Below are 9,416 nucleotides of genomic sequence, written 5' to 3' on the forward strand. Positions count from 1 at the left end.
CTGTTGACAGAGGATGCATTACAGTAAAACAGTGAGTCGGAGTAAGAAGAAGATTGAGAAAGTAGATTGATCAGATCATTTGCAAGGTTCTCTTGTGGATACGGAAATGTGGTATCAACATGTTAGCCTGTTTCTCCAATGATGAGTGATAACATTCCTGGCTGTAACTTACAACAGCCATTCGATTTGTTTTACCTGTTTACACCAAATTTGTCGTTTTAGGTCAATGTTTACGTGTAGAGCATGCAAGCTTGGCACACGTACTCATACAAGATGCTGGTATCACTTCTTAGCAGTAGTTGAGGACGACCCAATTATTATTATCATTTTCATATGTGTCTTGTAACTGCAATATCAATTATTTAATTTGAATTATATTGATTATTTTACATGTTTTTTATGTCTACTTATAGGCGAGGTCTAAAAATTCTTAAGTTTACCTATACATGGGTTATTAGATATAAAGCAATATAATTATAACAATTTTTTATATATTTTTTCCAGTACATGGAATTACGTTTTACTTTTGCCCTCCGAATCATTGTGGTAGTGATGTTTAAGTTCCAGTCACTCTTCTAAATAGCAGTATGTGTGATTGGACCGGCATTGGCCATAGAAGCAGGTACATGGAAAAATCGCAATGTTACGTGCCGCACACTATACATGAAAATAGTCCTGACTTACACACGATTCGCATTGATACATTTTGCTGTAATTACACTTCTTTTCCCAGCCTTCGTTACACTGGCAACACTTCGATACGTAGCGAGAGGGCAGTATAAAAAGTTTGCGCCTCTGATCTTGCAGTGTATACTATTGTCTCTCAACATGTAGCAAGATTGGTCCCAAGACCATAAGATGATGTTGTTCTGCAGCAGTTAATGACACTGTTAGATTTACGCGTCAGCATACGTCAACCTCGTTTACCGATTAGATTTTCAATGAAAGTACAGATAAAATAACTGCTTTCCTGCTTAAGAGCATTAGACTCAGTTATGAACATGACTGATTGCAACAACAGCCCAGACGGCAACAGTTCTCGATTTCTGAGGTGAGTGGTATTATTGAAGATTCTACTTTAGTCGTTGATGGCGACGGGACAGTTCAAAACAATAACGACAGAAAACAAAGCAAAGTTTAGTTCAGATGAAGAGACAGAACTGATATAAGTTGTTACGAACCCACAACCTCTACAGTCAAGTTCAGAGTAAAAAAGGTTAAAGGCAAAACCCTGCCATATTTACGAGTCGGCAATTATTGATTTTGGGAGAAGTGGGTAAACAGGGAAACTCTGCAGTGTAAAAATAACTAAGTACTTGCAACTAGTCACGCTCACTTATGAAGTATATGGTCAGGAAAAGTACTGAACTATGACAAAAATATACGCTGTTGAAAATAAAACAAATCGCCAAATGTCAGATCGCAAAAAGTTGCATTTGGAGTTATGACCATCCCTCCTGATATCTGATAATCAAATCGTTTTGAAATCTGGATACTATGTTTGGTGAATACAGTTTTTTCATGTTGTCGGGATTCAAAATAGGGCTTGCCTATTGGCATATTGCACGTTGGTAAGTTAATGCTTTCAATCACCTTTTTTCTAAAATTTTACTTCGTTTGGTCGCTGACCTTACCACAATTTCCAAGGGATATTAAAGTGACATACGTCCGCTATTTAGCACAATTAATGTTGAAAATGAATTTTCAAAATGATGCACTTTGCAGAGGCCATCTCCTGAATTCGAAGAGTATCCAAAGCACCCCTATCTAAACCTAAATTGATACCATTCCCAAATCTTACGTGTACGTATCATGGCGAGGTCTTTTGAAGATCCTTGCAAGATCCTTGTGGCTTGCAAACTCACTCTGGATGTTGCGAGTAGACACTGATAGTCCACAAGCTACCATTATATAATAGAGAACCACCGACACCGAGGTGGTTCTTGGTTTCGAATCGCCGAGGGCCGTAGGCCCGAGGCGATCCGAAACCAAGAACCACCGAGGGGGAGGTTGTTCTCTTACTTAAACCACGATTCCAATCGCACTCTGACTGAATGGAAAGCCGTATTTGCCATAAGACAACAATATTAGATTACTGTTTGACAAAGTGACTCAAGATATTTCGATAAAACAATTAGTAATGCTCATTCTGACAGCAAAATTTGTATGACCACCCCTGTCAGTGAAATGACCTAATCTTCATTATGCAGCAGGTAATTCTAGAACTCCCTGCTGTTTCTTACAACAGGTGTTCGCATTGCTACTATGAAAATTATGCAACAGGTCACTTGTACTCACACTGTGTCGTTGTGCAGGTGTTAATTCATTTATTTATTCAAATGTTCGCCACGTGTGTGATTTTGAAATCATGCCACGCAATTTACGAGTCAGAGTAGTTGCCGAGAATTGAGTGGGCAGGTAAGATGTCTGACCAAGACGAGGATATTTTTCTGACGCAAAACACGTTCAGAGAAGTGCAGTCCAGTAGCGAGTCTTATGATAATATGGGGTTTTCTCCTGGGAGCTTTCTTGAAGATTTTGATAATTTGCAGTCTGTTGAGAAAAAAGCTACCACACACGGTAGTGATTACAAAGAGTTTCCATATCGGAATGATAGAAAGACACCAGTAACAGAACATAAACTAGGTTCTAGTAAGGTTGCCGGCGATAAAGGTTTACGCGTTGGTACGTTACTTAGCGATAGTGATTTGGGAAAAAATTATCGGGAAAATATTTCAAAAACATAATGAAAAAATTACAATGGTCAGTGCAGTTGTTTGAGATTTGGCGTAAAGAAAGGAACAGGAGCATTGTGGATGGCAAGGCTGCACATCTGAGTCTTGTAGAACCCATCAATTAATGAAATGACTAATGATGAAATAAATTTCTGTTTGGCAAGATTTGTGGAAGAAGTGAAAAAACATGACGGCTCGGACTTTCCGGTAAAATTTGTACGACATTGTGATGTCCATTCAGAAATACGTCTATGAAATAGTTAGAGACGTCAGGTTCATGAATGACCCGATTTTTAAGATTTGCAAAGAAGTTTAGATTGTGTAATGAAACAACGTGCAAAGAGAGGGCTGGGGTGCATAGAAGGCAGGCTCAGGTAATTAGCGTTAGCGAAGAAAATATATTGTGGCAGAAGAAGCTTCTGGGAGATCATAACCCTCAAACACTACTGGGCACTCAAATACACCTATTTGGCTTGCATTTCGCTCTTCGCGGTGGAAAAGAACATCGAAACCTGCGCCACGTCAATTCACAAATCCAATTAAAAGTCGATGCTCAAGGTGTTAAGTATCTTGAATATCGTGAGGGCGTGAGTAAATCAAACCAAGGTGGTTTGAAGAGTAGAAAACTTCAGCCCAAAGTGACTAGAGCTTACGAAAACATCAACATGCCAGACAGATGTATAGTTCGCCTGTACCAGCGGTATAATGCACTGTGGTGAGTATTTTAACTATAAAGTTTTGTGTATTTTCACAATAACTGCCGTGCAAGCGGTACTAGTGAGAACGGTTTTCCTCGATACACATGTTTGATAACCGATACAGATTCAAGGATGAATACAGTCCTGACCTTGTATCTATACTGTCAGTGGTTTCTTTTCAGTCAGTTATCTACACTTTGTTTTAGCCCTCCAAATCGGCCTGCCAATGCTTACTATCTGTATCCTTCTACGAATTCAACTGCAACCTGTTGGTATACCAATCGCCCACTGGGACACAATGCTCTGAATTCTACTGTCGCCCGTCTTTGCAAGAAAGCTGGACTTGAAGGATATCACACAAACCACTCCTTGAGGGCCACAGCAGCCACACGCCGACTGTATGATGCCAGTGTTTACGAACAACTGATTTGTGTAAAAACTGGTCACAGAAGTGAGGCGGTTAGAAACTATAAACGAACATCAGACAACCAGCAACAAGACATCAGTTGGGTTCTACAAGGTCTGTAGTATTGTAATATCAATTTTTGTCGCCTTTATAAAATGTAACCTAGTCATTTTTTTTCAGATTGTTGCCCAAAGTTTGATTTTAAAAGTGTAACCAATAAAATTTGATGTCGATTCGGTCAAAAATTACCTACAAGATTTCAGAACAAATCATAATAATTGATAAAAGTTGTTCTAAAATTTTAGCGGGAAAAATTACAGCACCCAAAGGATTAACATTGTGTCTTTGGAAATGTTCTTATATTTCATATGGACATAAATGGCTAGAACAAAATTAAATGTGAAAATGAACGAAGGCGATCAAATGTATGCAAGTTAAGTAATTTCTGGGTGATTGACGGACAAAGAACCTCTCTTACTGTGCCGTGCTATCCTTCACATTACAAAAGGAATCTTCTTTGAATTCGATTGCAGGGACCGTGACTGAACAACAACCACCACCAAAGAGAACATGCCTTGTATCGCGTGAAGCGACAGTATGCCATGCAGCATGTGATGAGCGGAGCACTGAAAAAAAAAAGATTATCTGGAGGGAAAAAGCTATCTGACTGCTGCGTTGCCACATAATCATCTTCCATAAATATCGCAATTAATCTGCCAAATAAACATTTGTCATCAATAACAAAAAGCACGAAATTACAATTTTTAGAGTAACCTTTGTTATGTCGTGTTATTTTAGGCAACCATGGTTCTATCTTAATTTATCCCAAACCAGGTGTCCATAAACTCCCGGAGGGATTTCCAGAAACACCCGGAGGTGTTTCTGGAAATACCTCCGGAAGTTTATGAAAACAACAGAGGGATTTCTTCTGGATAATTACTGGCGTTTTAAGTGTGTGACGTCACGATCGTGGTTTAAATAATATTAGGTGTTCTGTAGGTGTAAGCGTTCGGCATTACACCTTGCTAGTGCGGTATTTGTTTTTAAAAGACAATCTAATACATTTGAAAATAAATTTAAGGTTCGGCTTTTCGTTTACTAGAAGACGAACGCTGTTCATCATGCATTGTCCAACAATTTACAGTTGTGTGTCGATGTAAATTGTTGCCACGTATCAACATGGGTGCCTTTTCAAACTAGGCTTTGCTTGTTCATTATCTTGGTCCAGTGTTATCGAATTATTGTTGAAGAAATAAGTTGAATTCTAAATCACGTATTACCGTATCATTTAAGAGGTTCACTGTTTTCCACAATCGAAAAATTTTATTGCGACTATTTGCTTTCTCGTCCTCCTTTCTGCTAGGATGAAGACTTCGATTCGATTGTTAGAACCATTGCATTTGTTTTACATGATGTATAGGTTTTAACACCAGTATAATTTCTTCTCTGCATGTATTTAACCACGGTTACTCGAGAGTAACCGTGATTTAACGCAAAGTAAGTTTCATTTAACCTTATTTTCGCGTCTCTCTCCGAGAATCCCTTATCCCCTTTTCCAATTCTTACAACGGTATGGAAATGCATCTCCGGTTAAAAACTATGTTTGCGCCAAATGCAACATGTGAGTCCCACAAAGATATGAAAATTGATAATCGTCAACAATGAAAAAGCTCTGACCAATTCTTCAGCTTACTGGCATTTCTAATGAATATATGCAAAGCTAATCTTATGTTAGTGTGTTTTTGGATTTCAATACTGAATTCTCTGCCTGTATCACTGCATCGAAACTAAATAATACAGATAAATTCAAACAAATGAGTTATAGAATAATACACGTGAATTCATATGAGTCCACATGAATACAGGCTTGCTGAATACAAGCAATGGATTCTTGACTGTATTCATCTGTATATGCACTCTTCAGCTAAAATACAGGCAATAATCCATGCTAATACAGTAAGTATATAATATTGGATTTTCATGCAGTGTATCTTTTCAACAATTGTTTGTTCTGTTCACTTTTCTCTTATCTTGATCTCGTCAAGTAATTTAAGAAACATCGTGCTGTCACAATACATCGATCCATACAATGTTTCCTCTCATGGTCCAGGGGTCTTAATGGCTTGAATATCCAGCAGTGCATTCCACGAAGTTCAGGCACAGCCCTTGCTTCTTCTGTGTGTGATATGTGATGGAGGGATCGTGGCAAATGTTTGATTGACGGACTGTCTGTCTGTATTTCTGTCTGTCTGTCTGCCTGCCCGTCTGTCTAACAGTGTCTGTCTGTCTATCTGTCTGTCTGTCTGTCTGTCTGTCTGTCAGTATGTATGTATCTATGTATGTATGTATGTATGTATGTATGTATGTATGTATGTATGTATGTATGTACCTTGTGGGGGTTCATTTTAAAGCTCTTGGTGTAAGAAAACTTTTCATCAGTTCAGTTTTTCGAAATTCGAAAATTTTATTTCTCTCTTTATAGTTAACAAAAGGATGGCGGCCGTTTAAAATTCTAAATATCGGTAAATCTTGAGTAATATGTTTCTCTAGTACCAAAATTTGGACGGTAACCCCCCGATTTCCATACTTGATTTTGAAAGAGAATGGTTGAAAGATTCCTCAAGGAAAGTTTGAGCAAAAGTCTTTCACTTTCGAAAGTTTCAAATTGTTATTTGATGTTGTCTTCTCATCTTTTCACCTGAAAATGGTGAATTACATCAACCTCTTTGTTTTTCTGTTTTGTTTTGTTTTTTCAAAAATATTAGGGAGTATCTGTTTTGTTGGTCAGCGGAACCATAAACAGCGGTTTGCCCTGACATGATGTAGTCAATTCAAACGACTTTAACAAGTTTGTGCCAGCAAGAAATTCATTAACGGTTTGCTGCTGTAAAAGCCTGCGTTCACGGTCAAAGTCGACGTTTAATAGAAATACTGTAGACAACATCTCCAGCATTTCAATTTTTTGTAAGCGGTTGAAATCTTACATCAACACGATTGGAACTAATTTGGGATAATTGGATGGTTAAGTAATGTATTTTAAATCGGCAGAAGTAAGCTCATTTGCTTTTCTTTTTACGTTACACACTTGTTTCTATGAGTACTTTGTAATATTGCAACATTCAGCTATATGGCACCTAACACTTTTGAGAAATTTGAAAAATATGAAGATCCAATTATCCCAAATTAGTTCCAATCGTGTTCATCGTAGTACAGTTTGCGTATGTCTGTCTTTTAAAAATTTAGAATCCTCTTACTCGTAAATGATATTTCAATACTCACAGTCCGCCCACTTTAATGGAGGGACCATGCTTACAAAAAGATTCGACATGCTTCTGCCGTTACCACGTAACAGTTTATAGGGTATTTCGCGCCTCGATATTAAAAGACCGAAGATTTTGACCTGACAAAAGTCCCCGAAGATTTTGACCTGACAAAAGACCGAAGATTTTGACCTGACAAAAGTCCCCTCAATACAAAGAAACTTAACACCATCCGTTTTCGAAATCAATAATATATATCTGGAGTCGGTCACCGACCACAGTTTTTGGTACAATAGAGAATCGAAACACCCGAAATTCAAAACGGCACCCGTCCCTGTGCTGACTCTATGTGGCAAAATTCAATTTTTGATTTTCACAAAAATAAGCCGGTGGAATTGTTTTTACCCAATGAGCTTCAAAATGACCCCACAAGTAGTTGACCGAAATGAACTGTATGACTTTGAGAGTTCGCATGTCTTTCTCGAGACGCATTCTACCTGAAAGTTCATTATCCTTGTATTGCGAATAGAACTTCGACTCGGCATTTACAAGTGCTCTAACAGTATGGTGTACAGTCCAAGTTATCTTTAGTGCTCGATCTGAAAATCAGCTGCAGGTCGGCAAAGAAAGATGTCGTTCTTCCAATAGACCAGTCACCTTTGGTCGACAGTGTTATAAGGGATGGACCATTAGATCTTGGGAGGGGGATGGTCACAGTGAAATTGTAAAAACATTTTTTTACTATTGTAAATTTCTAATTTTTTTTGCAATTGAGATTAGCTGCGCAATTTTTTTTTCAGAGTAAATTTTCAGATTTATAATTTTTTTTAGTTCGTCGCTGTCTGAGGATAAAGAGGGCAAAGATGTGGTGCGAAGCACAACAAGCGACCGCGCAAGTGGTCACGGGGGACGGCAGGAAGGGGTGTCCCCCTCCTGTCGTTGGAGCTTTTGAAAAATAGAGATTAAAATGGTGTTATTTGGTGGCACTTGGGCAGCATTTTTTTCAGATAACACATCTTCCTCTGAAACATGGTCTTCTTGCTCCTCAGTAGCTTCCTATAGTTTTTAAAATCGACTATTTTGGTTTCCTGGCTTATCTTTCTACTGCGTGGTGAAATGCCTACATTCACCCTACCAAACATCATGCGTATCTCATGATTTACAATTGATTTTGAGAAGCTGTTTGCAAAATATAGTGAAATTTGCATATTTGTGTTTTTAGAGCAATTGTTGCCCTTTATTTATCAAAACATCTATTTCTCTGTAGCAGCATGTCCAAACTGATTGGATGTGTATAGATGTGGTGAACTTTCAATATTTGTCTTTTTAGAACAATTTATGCCATTCATGGTCAAAAAATCTGTATTCTCTGAAAGGGCTTGTCCAATTTCTTTGAAATTTGCTACATAAGTCCCTTAAGATTTGTTTAAATCATGCTCTTTTTTGTGGTGGAAAAATTCTTCAGATAATTGCCATTCAGCATTTGCTACACACAAACGATTATTCATGCAGATTTATTCAGTATTTGTAATCGAGAAACTTTCAAAGTTCAACCCTTTTGTGTGTTTTTGTGTTGGGATTTGTTGGATAGATGGCAGTGTAAAAGTTGAATGTTAAAAAATGTGTTGCTGTTGTTTTTTGAGGCTGTTTTTTGAGAAAAAAGAATTGAAAATGCCTTTTTAAAAGCAAAATAATACATAATGACTTGATATGTTGTTTTAACATTATTGACGTGTTTCTACTTGTTCACCCATTCTTGCATTCATCATTGCAATAAAATGCTGTGAAAAAAATGAACTTGATGTGGCCTGCATCTGTTTACCTTGATCTCAAAAGGCAAATATAACTTTCTGTCTTGACAACCATACCATAGTTTCAATGTTTTACATAGTGTACCTGCTTGGTTTGTACGCAGGACACAAGTAGAAACCAGGCTCTATAATTTTATAATTTTCAAGTGATCAGAATACAAAAGTCCTGAAAAGATAAGATAATCACAACTTCCAGTATAAGGGATAGAGTCACTCTAAATGTATAAATTAGAATTAAAAATGTGCCTGGAGGATGTACTAAAAATACAGAAAGTTGCTTCCTGTCGGTAAAATCTAAAAAAAAAAATTAAGATTTTAAAGTCTTTTGCAGATTTCTTTTTACGTATTTGTCTTCTTATTTATTTTTTTTATTTTGCAAACTAGTTTGAAGATTTTTTTTTCCTAACTTTCTGCTCTGAAATTTTTTTTTCTATTTTTGACCACCCCGTCCCAAGATCTAATGGTCCATCCCTAAATAATGCCCAACTGTATGTCAAAAGTAAAAC

This window comes from Ptychodera flava, chromosome 14, assembly GCF_041260155.1.
Source record: "Ptychodera flava strain L36383 chromosome 14, AS_Pfla_20210202, whole genome shotgun sequence".
NCBI classification, from domain to species: Eukaryota; Metazoa; Hemichordata; class Enteropneusta; family Ptychoderidae; genus Ptychodera; species Ptychodera flava.